The sequence below is a fragment of the Neopelma chrysocephalum genome, unplaced genomic scaffold (genome assembly GCF_003984885.1).
Source record: "Neopelma chrysocephalum unplaced genomic scaffold, ASM398488v2 Primary Assembly neopelma1_67, whole genome shotgun sequence".
In the NCBI taxonomy this organism is placed as follows: Eukaryota; Metazoa; Chordata; class Aves; order Passeriformes; family Pipridae; genus Neopelma; species Neopelma chrysocephalum.
Genome location: NW_020897726.1, coordinates 1544366 through 1560238, shown reverse-complemented (window position 1 = coordinate 1560238; position 15873 = coordinate 1544366).

The following is a 15873-nucleotide window of genomic DNA, read 5'->3' as shown; positions in this document are numbered from 1 at the left end:
CACAACTTGCTACCAGTTGTGTAAAATATTGTCAGGTTTTATGCCTAGAGAGCCTTTGGAATCTTTCTGTTCATATTCTTAATTTTTCTTGTAATATTTTAAGATTACTTTTTGTCAAAAAGTTCATTAATTAAATATATTCTAACAGTTTTTAGATCTATGCAGTGCCAGTACGTCACAATGTTCACTTATTTTTCTATTTGCCTGAATTTTCTATTTAGTAATTACAAATTAATTGCATAATACTTATAGAAACTTGCCAGTGAGCTGTGTGATTGTTTGTTACAGCCCTGTGGTCTTGCTGCTTTCCTAATTTGGATGATTCTCTTTCAAAAAAACGTAAAAGGCCCTCAAGGATAAGCTTCAGCATGAAGACTGAAGGTATCTCCTGAGGGGTGTCAAAAGTGACAGCAAACTTCAACATTACCTTGGAAAGTTGCCACTTCACCAGGTAAAGAACCAGTCCAGCAACTGGTATGTATAATGAATATTTAAAGAAATAGGGTATAGGAGGGCCTTGGTACAGTCTTTTGGAAGTTGTTTCCCTCTGTCTTCTTGGCATAAAAATTTTCCTCCTGTTGCTACACATGCTACCAGGCCACACTACCCACCATCCCATGATATCTAGTTGATACCTACTGCAATTGATCAAATGGACACCAATCAAACAGACGGGAAGAAGTGCCTAAATGCTACAATCCAAAAGGGGCACTGAAATGCAGTCAGTAAGTCTAAAAGATGTTTCCAGAGAGTTAGCCAGCCTTCCTGGCACAGGCAGAGATAAGCTCAGTAATTCCAGATTTTTCAGCTTCTTTTTCTGCTACAAGGACCTGTTTTCCTGATTCATTTTAGCAGTGCCCCCTGCCAATACATATTTGAATATGTCTAGGATGACTGCAATTGCTGGCAAATTTCTATATAATGTCCCAACAGTGGCTTGGAGTTGGCATTAGTACTTACCCATTTCTACTGGAAATATGGGAATTGATATGTCCCTGTGAGTGCATTTTTTCCCCAATATCTTATACTGTTGCATGATCAACTAAGCTGTCTCCTCCATTGCCAGCCTATAGCAGGAGTTGATGTTATATCAGACACAACCTTGCACTTGTACGATTGAATTTTCAGGCCTATCTTTATGACAGCACTCACTTCACGCTTCTCAGACCTCAGAACCTCTCAGACCTCATTCTGGATCATTCATCAGCCCATTCTACTTTGTGTGCCAAAATGATTAATGAAAACACGAAGCTAGATCAGTTCTGAGGCTAAGCTTTGTGATGCACGTGACAGCTATTCATTGGTACTTTCCTTGCAGCAGGATCCTTTGCCATCACCCTTTGAGCCAGCTCGCTATCTATTTCAGAATTCATCTGCTATCTCCATGTTCTTCATCTTAACTAATTATTTTCTATGTGACATAATGTCAACTGCATTTTGTAAAGCAGATAAATGAGTTCTACTACAATTCCTCTGTTAAAAATCTTTTTTTGCTTAAAGCAAACCTATTACCTTGTCAAAGAAGGATATGTTATTTCAGCATGATTCAGCTTTAGTAAACCTGTTTTGCACTTTATGCTGCTATTAGACCTTTATTATTGCTATCATTATTATTATCTACTGCATTTGTTATATTCTTTACTCTCATATTTCATAACTGAAAAATTTTAGTTCAGTCATTCTGCTGATTACACTCTTTCACACTTTGTGCTGACCTCTTATTCCAGGAAAATTAATTAAGAAAAAGTGCATGAGATGGGAGGCAAATATTAGAAATTTACTTCCAAATCTTGATTTGCAGCATCAGAAACAGTTAAAGATCAATGACAACTGTATTTCCAACCCATTTGCATTGCCACAATGTGTTACGTGAGGAGGGAAAGGCTATAACAGACAAGAGCATTGTTTTAACTGTCCGAGTATTTTTACAATGCCTGTTGAACCTCTAGGGTAATTTCCACTCTCCTCAGGCTCATACACATCCAGACCCTTCTTCCTAGGTGAAGACAACACAAGAAACTTCCACAGGACCTGCAGGCAGTGGTGGCCCATGGTTAGGAGGGCGTGCTTTGTCCATGTAGCATCCTTTCAGCCCTGGGTCTCTCCCACAGCACTGGTATGAGCAGGATGCACAGGCTGCCACGACCCAGCCCTGCAGCACTACCAGGTTCCTAAATTTGTTTCCCATGGTGAAATAATGAAGTTTGCAAATGGGAAAAGAGATAATCCTGATGTGTGATCTGAATTGAACTAACATTTCAGATTGACCCTTACAGGAAGATTTCTCTCTCTCTGCCACTATCTGGAAGATTAGTATGGTGAGTACGTATGGCTGTTAACTGCCTGTGTATGCCAGTGCAAGAATTAATAAATGTTTTGCAGTTGTTCAGTCCTAATGAGAAAATTACAATCAATTGGCATTTTTAATACAGAAATTAATTGTAGACTTCAGCAAGATGACACTGATAAGTGACTGCTTCAGGCACTCAACTGCTCACCTCTATTTATAACTATATAGCTCAGGACAGAAAAAAAGAAAGGGGTGGGAGAGAAAATAAATCCCCAATGAATCACTATTAATTGCTTCTCAGTGTACTGACTCACCATATTCTTTACCAGAATACAGCTTTCAACAATTTTATTTTCTTAGGATTCATCTCAACTAACTGACTAAATTTACACTGCACCCTGCCCTGCCTGGTGGCCAGCAGAGAGAAGAGGGAATTACTGGGACCTGGTAACCTGTCTGTTTTCTGACACCTGCTTTGGGCTGAGGTGGATTGCTCCTTAGACTAGTAAGGGAGCCCATGGTGATTAGCAGAGATTTAGCTCTGACCTATTTTAGATGTTTATATCTAAGCCAGTGAGCCTTTTGTTGTCAGTAGTACATTTCATTGCCTTAATTTCCCATAAAAAAGTGACTATCTCACCTGATCAAAGACAATTTTTCTGTCAGACCTTCCAATATGAGAGGTGTGCCATAATGACTGACAAGATACAAGAAGTCATGAGTGCAAGAGAGCTAAACTCCTTGCAAAGACAGGTGTTGCAGTGAATGTCAGACAGCTCAGGTTGACAAATTCAGTTCAGCTCACTCAAGAATCTGTAAACATTTATATTGGCCCAAACTTTTTCTGACTCTTACTAGCAGCAAAGTCTTGGAAAGGCATCAATGTGCTGTTGGAAAACTCTTGAGAAGCACTTCAGTATTTCTGATTCAATTCTTAATCAGGAAGTATAGAAGAAACAAGGGAAAAAAGAAAATAAATAAAAAAATATTTTTAAACCAGCAACACTAGCTCTGATGCTGCATAACAGAAATGAACTGTGTCTCTGGAAGGAGTGAGTAGGCTTGGCTTGCCTGGCACATGCAAGAGGGGCAGCGTGGATGCTGGGAAAGAAATTGTATTTCTGTCCCACTTGCAAATGTAGGATTGTTTTTACAAAGGTGAGTGAGATCCAAGATCTGATACAGAATTTTCTCTCCTTGCTTTTCCTTCCCTTTGGCCTGTTGGGGCTCAAAGTCAGAAATCCTTGTAATATTCCACGATCCATGAGATGACAACTCAAGCCAGTGCCGACCAACACAACAGTCATGGCTAGAGCCATATCATGGAAATCTGCAGCCACTGCAGCAGCAAGCTCCTTATGAAGGATTTCTTGTAGGTGGCTTTGCTTGGGGCATCATTATCTTGGGGCTCACAGAATAGCTGCCAGACAGAGCCCAAGGATTGTGCTGCTGAACACAAGCCAGTGAGGCTGCAGAAAAAAGACTCTTTCTGACAATCAACACAGAGATCACCAGAAGTAATAGGAAATACTTTAAAATAATAATGAAACACTAAATTTGAACAAAGTCTCCAGCATCAAGGATGACATTGACACATGCACTTAGCATGTTTTGGGGGATGGAGAGGATGGAAAGGTGGCTAAAGTATTTCTTGAATTCACTTCTCACCCTTGTATGTCTACAAAATTGTATGTCTACAATTTTAACAAAACCATTTTTTTTCTACATTCACATAAATATTATCTGCAGAAGAATGTAAACAACAGTAAAAAAGTGGAATCTGGATGCAGGTCAGCTCTTTAAGGAGTGCCTGCTTTCTTAAGACATGCACACGCACACAGTCCTTCAGCTTACAGACTGTAGCTGTAAGATCACATCAGATATACAGAGTATAACTTTCTGTGCCAGAGCAAAGAGCGAGCCAGTTATGACTTCAGATGATAGAAATATAATACAATGCTTCACATGCCTTAAACTGCAATTTCTAGCTCTATCTATACAATGCTTTCAATAAAATTAATTGTGTTTTTCCATTACTGTGAGTGTTGATAGTGTCCCATTCCTCTTGCCTTGTTGGCAATTCCCTATCTATAGCTTTTTCACTTGTGTCACGTTTGTACTAGGAGATGTGCCCTAGAGAGAGATCACTGTTGAGCATCTGTGTTGTGTCTAATAAAATGCTGAGGTGAGAAATGTCTGTGACAGAACAACACTATGATGAGATACTATGGAATATACCCTCCCAGCCCTCTTGGACAGCATTAGGTAGTGTGTCTCCTAATGTCTTCAGAAACCTGTAACATCAAGTAAGGCACTGATTGCACGGGAAGGCAAATGAATGAGGATCACATCCAGTTTTCCTCAGGCTCTGTAACTGCTTTTAATTTTAAGAGATTTTGTAGTGCTCTGAAGCTGTAATTTTGAAAAATTAAGCCCATGAGGGAGGGCACTGTAGATCTGACTGGAAATCAGAATTAGATAAAAATAAAAAAAAAGGAATTATGGGGTTAGTCTTCCTTCAGGACCCTTGACAACAATGTGGGTTGGTGGCCACGAACCTGTGTTCAGCTCCTCATACAATGCAACATCAGTTCCTTTCTCAGCAGCTACTTTAGCAGTGACTTTGCACACATTCTTATTCCTTTGTGAGGCACCTTGAGCCCTCCTATTTTCTCACAGGGGGAGGACCTAACCACCTACTTACAAAAATTATGTAATGCAAACAACACTGTTCTTTAGAAGAGACAGTGAATGTTTCTTCTTTCCTCTGTTGCACCAGGAGCTCAGTTCCCCACACAGTGAAGGAGAAGCAAAGTCAGCAGTTTTTCAGAAGGTTTACAACGACCTGACACAAGATGCATTTATTCAAGATGCACTGCTAAGGGGAATCAGCCATGCTCCAGAGGGCTCATGCAGCTACACCTGTTTGAGATGACCTGAGGGTCCAGCTCACACTGCCCAACACTTCTGTGTACGGACAGAATAGTCACTTCTCACAAGAAACACCATGAAAACTTACAAAACCATATTCATCAACAGGTGGGAAAAGCACTTCTGATGGAATATGGTTAGACAAATTTTTGGTACCGTTTCAACCTCCACCAGGCTCTACAAGAGTGTGGGATGTATTCTTTGCTGCTGGCCTGTAGAACTCTGACATTATTGTAAACAACAGAAAAGATGTGGGACAGAAGTGAAATCTTTTAATATTGACTACAGTTAAGACTCAGGAAATTTCCATTGCTTATTATTTGTAGCAATGGTTGAAGCTAGGACCTATTTTTCACTTTTTGAGGACAGTTGTTTTTATTAACACAGGTGTAGTAAGTAACTGCTTAAAAGCATTTAATGTAAAATTACCACTTAAGCTAGCAGGAACATATCTTGAAGTTTGTAAAGTCTATAAATAGGAAGTAGCTCGCTGCATTTTTAAAATTAATTCATTTTTTTCTTCGTTAAGCTATCAGGCTAGTGTGCAAGAACACAGTACAATTTATGGTTTTGATTATAAAGTAGTCATTTCCCTCATTAACATATATAAACACTTATATTACCTATAGGTATTTAAACTTATTTTATTCTGAATATATTTTTTATAGTGTTACATACCTCACCCACAGTTTAATTCTGGAAAAAGTATTTGCTGCAAAAGATATTTGCTGACAGGTGTTTGCTTCATAGCTTGTTTGGCAGCAGGTAAACTGCTGTCAGCATTAGCCGGAACAGAGGCAGAGGACCTGTAGCTCAGCATCCGGCACATCTGATGACAACCTGGCAGAGAAAGGGCACATCCTCATGGCTCAGAATTTCCACTCCATGTCAAGCTCTTCCTAATAAAATCCTTGGAATCCACCTGCTAAAGCCTTTGGTCTAAAAAGCATGCTTATAAAAGCCTCTGACTTTGAGGTCTGCTTTCTAGGACTAAATCACATTATTTCATCCTCTGAAGGAAAGCTGACATTAGTGGGACTTGGTAGGTACATTAAAGGACAGAGTTTGACCCACTGGCTTAAGAAAAAAATAAAAAGAGGTGGAACTTGAGGGTTCAAGTCCATATTACTGCTTGACAAACTGAAAGGAGTGAAATCATTGCCTCACAAAGAAAAATAAAAATTAGAACATTTTGCCTGCCAGACCTATAAATCCATATCTACAAGTACATGCTTTATATTGAGGACTTTGTAATATTCTGGTAATCAGTCAATCCCTCAGTACCTGGTAGCTTGGACAGGTCAGGAGAGATGCGCCCTCATTTTCTCTAACTTTTTGTTAGAGATGGCAGAAGATCTTATATGCAGCTGCTTAGAACTTTTACTTTTTAACCATCTTTAAGCACTGAAGAAAATCATGCTGGGCACCTGGCTCTGGATGATTTTCTAGAGGAAAGTTTCAGCAAAAGTAATTCTCCTGGCTTCGAGAATGAGGTTATGGGAGGAAAAAGCATTGTTTTGTCCATGTGGGCCCAGGAGGGACTAGTTCAGATGGGGACTGAGAGGCTCAGCAAGGCAAACTGCTCCAGCTGCCAGCTCTATAACTTTAAAGCCCCAGCATGTGTGAGCATACTGAAAAAGGAGGCCTCCCCATGACTCCAGCTGCTGGCTGTATCACTTGTGACTAATGAGAGGCAGAAGCAGAAGAGGAAGAAGACAAGTAGCATGAGAAGGCAGCAAAGGTGCCATAGATAAATGGGGGCGAAGGATGAAAGGAGAGTGCTAGTCTGTAAGACACTTCCACCAGTGCAGGACCCGAGACCTCATCCTCAACAGTCTGCTATCAGCAAATACCTGTGAAACCACTGATGGAAACAGCACAGCAGTCCTTTTGGGAGACAGCTCAAACAGCATGCTATTGCCATAGGTTGCTTCAAGTCACCCACTATCAGAAACCTGGAGCTTTTACCCATACTGAGATGGTCAGGACAATAACTTGGACATTTTCAGCTTTCATTTTTTAAAAAGGGAGAAAATTAAATTAGACTATTATTGAAAGAACACCAAGATTGCAAAGTCAGTACTGAAGATGTAAGAAATGCCAGTCAGGTTGTGTGATGGACCTCCCTTTGTTCTCCTGCTACTCATGTGAGAGGATAGTGCTCCAAAAGAAGTGACTACATGCTCATTTTATTTTGGGTGCCCTCACTGTTTCAGAGCATGAAAGGTGGTGAGTGGATGAGAGACTGTGAAGGATTGCTCCATTCAGACATGGAAAATGTGTCCTGGGTCATACAAGGCACTACAGGATGGTTTCAGTCTATGGTTCTCATTTTATTGTCATGAATCACAAATGTTTTCCACTGCAAGTGAAGTCACAAAAGAGCTGGGTTTTTCCATATATAAAATTCTGTTGTAACGTTAGAGATCATATAAAATGGTCCCCAAGTTTTTAAGGGAGAAGTGATGTTTTCATGAGATCAAAGGAGAGGAGAGGCAAAAAAACCTCCAAATTTTCAGGAATGCAAATACATGGGGCCTGGAACAGCAGCAGCAGCAAGTACAGTTGTAGACTCTAATGGGAAGAAAATAAATATTACAATCATATTGTTAAAGTCTGTCATAAGGAATATTTTCAAAGAGGCCAGATTAAAATCAAACCAAGCCAACTCTAGCATTATTTTGTAGTGCTGAATGTTTGACCTAAGAGACATGTAGCTTAGAGATCAGCATGTTAAAGTTAGGTATGTGGAAATACCAGAATGGGATACAGTACCTCGTATCCTCCATTCAATCACTTTTTTGAATTCGTGTCAGATTTTAATGACTGAAAGAGTGAAACATTGGTGATCTCCATCCAGTTTTCATAGATACAGATGGTAGATGTTTTGGTAGATATCGGCTTCAGCTGAAATTATGTTTTATGGCTGAGAGGCAAAAAGCAGTTGGGAACTGCAGACTGCTTTTAGCTAGCACTTGAAAGACAGCTCTTCGTGTTAAAAATCCAAAAGTTTTGGTAAGGGAAGGGAAAAAAACATAGCTATTGGCTCTACTGTTTGGTAAAATAAGTCACGTTTTCCAATGTTTTTCTTCCAGCATTGTGCTGAAACTAATTTAATGTTTTGTTATTGCAAAGGGCATTCAAGAATCAGAATGAAAACACCAGTGAAGAGGTGAAAGAGAAGAATGGAAATATATTTCTTGTAAATATTTCCAAAGTCTTGATCTATAGAAAAGCTGGAACTTACCATCAGTAAACCATATTACTATATTTGGAGAATCCTGACATTTTGCAGCTTCCTTATTGCACAGTTATCAAAGGAGAGAGCTTAAACTGTTTCCCAAAGGAATGAATGTAACACTGAAAGTAATGAGTAGCCTTCTTCTAGAATTCCTCCCATCTTTCGTACCTGGATCTACAAAAACAAAACATAGAACAGAGAGGAGGGAAAAATAATAACTACCCCCTCCCAAAAAAAACCCAAACAAACAAACAAACCACTCAAAAAAACCCCACAAAAAAAAACCCCTCTCACAACTTACAAAACATATGCTATATTTTTTTATTCTTTATACCTTGCTTCTCTGATATAAATACTGTCAATATCCAGTGTGGGGTTTCCATTCAAATAAAAGAACATTTCAAGGAAAGCAGCCCTGGTATTGCAGGTACTATCATTGCTAGTGTTATTTCTACAACTGTAGAAGCTATCATTTTAGCATTAAAATTTTCTAGGCTTAGAATAATTTCAGTGGCTCTCTAGAGCTTGACAAAGAAAAGAAGACATAAAATCAGAAAGCTATCAATCACTCTTTTCTAACACTTTCACTAGAAAACACTAATAAGGTGTGTTATTACATTTTTAATTAGAATTTTTCTGGAAGAAAATAAAACCAAAAAGAACAAAAAACCCCCACTAAACCACTTAATATGCTTTGCCAGAAAACATATTAATTTGTATGGCTTGGATTCTATCTGCAGCTGATATTCTCTTTAATCAAAAACACTGAACAGAATCAAAGAAAAAAATGCTGATTTATATTTTATTGCTCATGCTTTATCTTTCTCACTTGCATAAAAGATCTATTTTCTGCACTTTTAAGAGATCTTAATTTTAGTATGTTAACACAAACACTTGCATGCCTATTCTATATACAAATACCTTGTATAAGTAAATAACAATGTGTGCACATAGATGCAGATATATAAGCATACAGATACACAAATTTCAATTATTTTTAAAAATACATCAAAGAAAGTTACTATTGTTATCCACCAGCTGTGACCAGAACTGTCTCTTTAACATGCTGCATTTAATGAGACATTATGTTAGCATTTCTCGCTCTCTGTGTTTCTCTGAGAAAAAATCTATGTTAAAATCAGTAAGGGAATTATGTAAATAAAGTACCAACCCTGATGAAACAGCAATTATATATCTCAGCAGCTGCGTACGTCCATTTATGATAGATGATTAACTAGCAAATTTTTTGCATATTTGTTTTATGGAGCATTTGGCAATTTAACTATTAGCTATGAAGGTTTAGCCAAAAGTCATTAAAATGCTTAGACTAGTATAGATCACAGCTGGTACTGTTTTAGAAAACTTATAAAACGCCAATATGTAAGAACTACCTTAAAGCAAAGGACTATATCCACAGAGGGGTGCCCGTGTGATGTGAGTGGGTACCAGGCTGGGCACCTAATCCACCCACTCGGTGGTAAGTGGGCTCTCAAAAGATCCAAGTTCTGGATTCTGCTCCAGTTTGAGGGGGATTTTAACCCTAACACCTATGCCACTAAAGTCACATTATCTTTTTGTCCTTTTGACAACCTATGAGGAAAAATACCTTTGCATCAGACCAAATCTGAGAAAGTCCCTAGAGCTTCACAGGTAGATCTTGGCTGTTTGAAACTTGGATTCTAGATCCAATTTCATGGATACCTAATATGAATAAAATAGTTACAATGCTACACTGGCACTGGGATCATTACAATACAGAATTCTCTTTCTTTTACCTAGTGAATGTGCAAATTATAGAAAGAATGAAGGCCCCCATCGAAAGGTTGGGAAATCTTTTTCAACGTGAGTTAAAATCTGCTCAGAAAGGAGCTTGCTTCTTGTTGTCCTGCAGTTTGGGTAAGTGCACTGACACCTGAGCTGTGGGAAAGAGCAGGCAGCCTCTTTGAGGTGTGACTGGGGTGGTTGAAGACATTGTCTCCTTACCATTGTCATCACCCAAAGATTATTTCTGCTATCATTGAGGCAGCAGAATATGATTGTGAGTTGCCCCTCTTTGTGTTTAGTGGCAAATGAATAGATTCATTCATGTAAAATCACATTTAGCGCTAAAATAGTTGAGGGCTTTTGTGTATTTTCATTCACCAGATGCTGTAGCAAGCAGCATCCACCAGCAAAGGCTGCCTGAAAAGCCCATGGGTTGCTCTGAAGGTAGGTACATTCAGGTTCTGACTGAAGTCAGCATGGGCACTCATTGTTGGAGTTTGAGACTTCTCTGAAAGCTGGTTGTTTTGTTTTTTTTATTCAGAGGGTCAACAAATAGTTCTGCTTTTACTGTACTTCATTATTTAAATAACAACAGGTACAGTATAAAAGGGGCAGTTAGTCCCTTTTTGTTGTGACAGCACACAGCTGTATAACTCAAGGGAGAAGTTGCTCTGTATAAGACGATTTGCACCAGTGAATCCCAGCATGTTCACCATGTGTACCCGTACTTTGCTGTAAGAGAAGAGCTGATGGTTCTCCACTGACCATGCAAGCCTCTGTCTTCTCCCACCTCTGACTTCTTTCCATGGCCCACTTTCACAATCACTTTCTCCAAGCACTGCTCTGCAGATACAGCCCTTGTTTCCAGACACACTCAGCTCTGTGGCATGCATGAGCAGATGTCATGACTGCAGTGTTGCCATGTGACCCTCCCCCGCGTGACCACCCTGTATCCAGACATAGTCAAACCCAGAGCAAACATTGATCTGCTGGTGTTGATACCCAAAGAGTTCAGACAGCTCTAGCTGTTAATTACAGACACAAGGCTTACGTGCTGTTTAGTGGAGAATGAAAAGCATCAGCATAAGCTCACGTGTAGCTGCAGCTGCACTGCTGTGGATATATACGTGTGTACATTACCAATGCACCCTGCTGGCTTTTCCCTGCCTTCTGCCTTGCTCTCACAGACCTTCCCTCACCTCTTCCCACCCAAAAGGAGCCATCTGAGCTCAGACTGCAAGTATTAAATTTATAAACATTATTTTTGAGGTTTGAGGCAAAACAGAAAAGAGCTCGTGTTCCCAAAACCATACTGATTCACCAAGCTAACAACAGTATATTAGCCCATACCAGCTTAATTTTGCTCTGAATGTAAGCAGTGGAGTTTAAATAGCAAGTTGCACCTGGCCAAAAATCCACTGCTTTTATTTCCTTGAAATTCCAACCACAAAACACGTTTCCTGTGTTCTTAGCTTGCTGCAGCAGCAACCTCACTGGCGTCAGAGTTAACCTGGGAGATTCATAAGGAATTAGAGAAATACGTTGTTTGCTCTATTTGGGAAAAATACTTTCCAGGAACAGTATTTCCTTCTGTTCCCTCCTCTCAAATTTCCTCCCAGCCTGTTGCTATGCTGGCTCTGTGTGTATTCACTTAGTTTACAACCATAAGCTGCCTATGGCAAGGAGTATTATTTGTACTCCTTTATAATGTAGTTTTGTCACTGTGGACATAGCAACCCACGCAAATGATCTTCATTACAGAAAGCTAACAGAGCAGATGAGTAATTCATCAAGACAATCATTGAGTCCCCAGTGAAGTGGGGGCTATGCTTTTGAGACCAGCTATAATTTATCCCAGCAAACTTGATGATACATGGTTGTTGTTGAGGAAAAATGGAAAAAACTTGAGCACAACATACAGCCTGTGATGGGGTTTGAAATTTTTTTCTATAGGTGAAAAGAATAATTTCCCCCTTTAACCTGCTGTGGGGCTGTCCGTGTGAGTCATCAGGTGAGATGTCTGTCTTGCAACAGTGCTGGGGGACTGTCATGCACTGTGGGATACCCTGTTAAGACAGATTCATATAAAATATCAGATTAATCAAGTTCAGCCTTTCCCTCTTTCTCATTTTCCTGATTCAGTGCACAAGATGATGATGATTCCAGCAGGAAAAAAAGAGGAGGAAATTCTGCTTGAAGAGTTGCCTTCCTAAATTAAGCAGGATAAAGAGGTGACCTGAATTTGTTTGCTTGTCTTTAAATAAAGAACTCATGAAATCTTAAAAAGCAGTTTTTGACTGTAAACAGTGACTTTACCTATGTAATGCATCTTAAAAGTCTTTCCCTGCCTCCCTCCACCTCCAGATGATGGGGTAGCTTCCCAGGGAATATGTGCAGGGACATTGCCTTCCTCAGGCTCTGAGCTTGCAGTGGCTTAAATAACCAGCTTCTAGCCAGTCTGGCTGTAAAGAAAAGAAACAAAATCAAAATGTAAAAGCATAAAAGTCTTTCTGATGCATGGAAGTACTGTTAGGTGTCTCTGGGCTCCTTTGCTGGCTCCACAGCTGGCACTGCTGGCCCCACTGCTCTCTCTACCTCTCATCTATGCATACAGTGCAGCTTTGACAGATGCTGCAATCGCTAGCACCAAAGATACTGTGAACTGATTGTCTAAATTCAGGAGAGAGCCTTAAAATCTTGTTGTTTCAAAATTGCTTATTTCGATATCTTTTTATTTGCCTTCTGGGTTTGAATTTTCAGAGTTGTGTCAGTGATTGCAATCATGAAGCCTATAATTTTTTTCCTAAAATGGGACCTCAGGCTGCCGTTAATAGCTTCTTTACACAGATGAGGCTTTAAGAAAAATATCAAATATTTTAAGACTTGTAATAAAATCTCGATAATTGCCAACATTTTATGTCACTGGCTCCCTTGCCGTCCTCATCTCTTCCTGCCTCAAGAAACCAATTCATCTATGTCAGATAAGGGAGCCGGGACACATGATATCCATCCAAAATCAGAGTGCATAAACACATTTTGCAGCTCAGGCCAATCTCTTCTCACCATCTTTAATAACAACTCCATTTTAGAACATTTGAAGAGTAGAAAATTAAGAGTAAATAGTAATATTATCTTCTGATTAAAAAATTCTCCAAATGTACTTTTATTTTGAAAAAGCCTCCTTTAATGTACTCTGAAGCTTTAGAAATTATTACATGGCAGAGTGAACTGTAGTCTTACTGAGTGAAGTGTAAGATACTGAATAAATCATTTTGATTTGACTAGGAAAAATGGTCAAGGTCTTAACTACTACCATAATAGAAATAACAAATCATCTTGATGGTTTTGTCTGGTTTGTTTGTTTGTTTTGATGAAAGATTATTTTTTCAATAAGATATCAGCTTTAACATATATCAATAGAAAGAATTTATTTGAAAGCAAGAATCTGAATTTTCTTTGAAAGATCAAAATTCTGGAAACCAAAAATATTTATTTATTTGACTACATTTTTTATGGGAAGAAGTCTTTTAAGCATTTCTGTTTGCATGTGTACTTGTGCATGAATTGTAACTGTTTGCCAGTTTATTAATAAAATAAGAAAAACAAAGTAGCCTTTTATTTATTGCTATGATGGGAATACTGCAGAGCTGCAACTGAAAGTGAGAGTCCCACTGTAGTTGATGTCACAGTGAGAGAAAAGTCTGTCCCTGCTCCAAAATAGATATAAACATAGATACCAGTTAGAGGAGAGAGAAATGAGTCAGGGCGATGAAGTCACATTAAAAAAAACAGTTTAGCAGAAAAACAAGAGTCTCAGCCTGCCACAAGAGCGGTTTTCAGAATGATGTAATTTCTATTAAATGACATGAAATTACATTATTATCCAGTACTGCACATACTCCAAAACATTGACATGTATGATGTTATGTAATTTTCCCTATGAGAAGAAATATTTAAAAATAATTATGATACCTCAGAATACTGTGACTTGCAACAGTGGATACAAGTGGTACAATTTCCAAAATTGCAAGCATTTGAAAGAACATTTGCAGACCTTCTTTGCAATAGTTGTCCTTGAGTATAGAAGGCAGTCCCCTCTTCTTACAATTAGCTGAATATTGTATGTATATCACCATAAAACTTTGAAAGGATTGGCATCAACTTATTGTTTGACAAAGCTAAAGCAAGAATGGTAATCAATCCCCTGGCAATGGAAATTTTAAATTTAAAATAAGCTTTACAAAGCCTTTGAACCTTCAAACACTTTATCCTTAAGAAATTAATGGGTCCCTGAAGAAGTCGTATTTCCCTTTCTGTTTCAGTTATATATACTTCAATTACATTAATCAACAATGCAACAAAATAACTGATAGAGACCAACCTCCCAGAAAAAAAGTCTTCCCAATGACTCTTTGCCACTTCTCCCCTTTTCCCCCATTTTAGATTTTAAACTGCTCAGGGCTCTACCGAAAAATTGTACTTTTTGGGTTTTAAGCTCTATTTATTCCATCTTCGGTTTGCAGAGTAACACCTCCCTCCACCCCTGACCTATTCCTCTCTCCAGCAATTTGTGTTGAGTTCAGCATCACCTGCAGATGAAAGCAGCCCTATGTGAGAGGTTTCCTTCTGCTGAACCTGGAACAGCACCGAAGAGTCCTTCAAATGTTTCTCTCTTTTAAAGGCAATTGGAACTTTATGGAACTTTTTCTTTTTCCTCTTAGGAACAATTACCGTTGGGGTCCCCAAGCTGCCATGCCAGCCTCTGCCTTTGGGCAAAAATGAATATATTTTTCAAGTTTCACTACATCAAAAACTCCTAGAAGTGACCTTCCTTGTTACAGGTATAGATTGTGGATGCCTTTATTGTGTCTACTCTTAAATCCCATCATAGTTATAGTTTCAGTCTAGCTCAGCTTCTCCCAAACATGAAAAGCCAGCCTGTGTGAACTGTTGACACTGTTTTCCCCTCTCTGTTCCTTTGCTCTCCTTAAAAACCAAGAGCCTAAAAATAAATGTCTCCTAGCTTCAGCCTTCAGTCTGGTACCTCCTCACAGGGCTTTGTAAGGGGCTCATATCCACCATCGAGCATCATTTTGTCATGCCTGTGATATTTAGCTGATCTTTCTGCTAGCATTACCTGGAAGCACCACCGCATAGAAGCTGCATGCCTGTTAGTATTTGTATTACAAACGGCCTACTTAGGGGGTTTATATAACTCAGAGGTAAGAATTTGCTTTTGGCTGACAGCTATTAACTCTCAGCCAAAAAGCAGAATTTTGTTTAATTTGACGTAAATAAAACTGATCTACTGTGACAGTTCTATTTATACCAAGGGACTGGCTTTTGTATTTAGATCCGTTTATCCAGATACCATGTGAGGATTGTAGTGCTGGCATAAAGCCCACGGTGCTGGGTCAAAATTCTTCCACCCTCTAGCACAGAAGAGTGAGAAGGTAACTAACACACAGTGGGACAGACAGGCACCAAATCCATCTCCTATGCTCCTCTATAGGATGCAATAGGTTCCAAGAGCATCATGATGTGCCCAAGGCAGTAAAGAAAAATTTGGCCTTTTCCTAGCCTGTCATAAAGAAATATGTCTTATTGATTCGGAATTGGAGAAAACTAGCTGACGAGGAGGACTGAC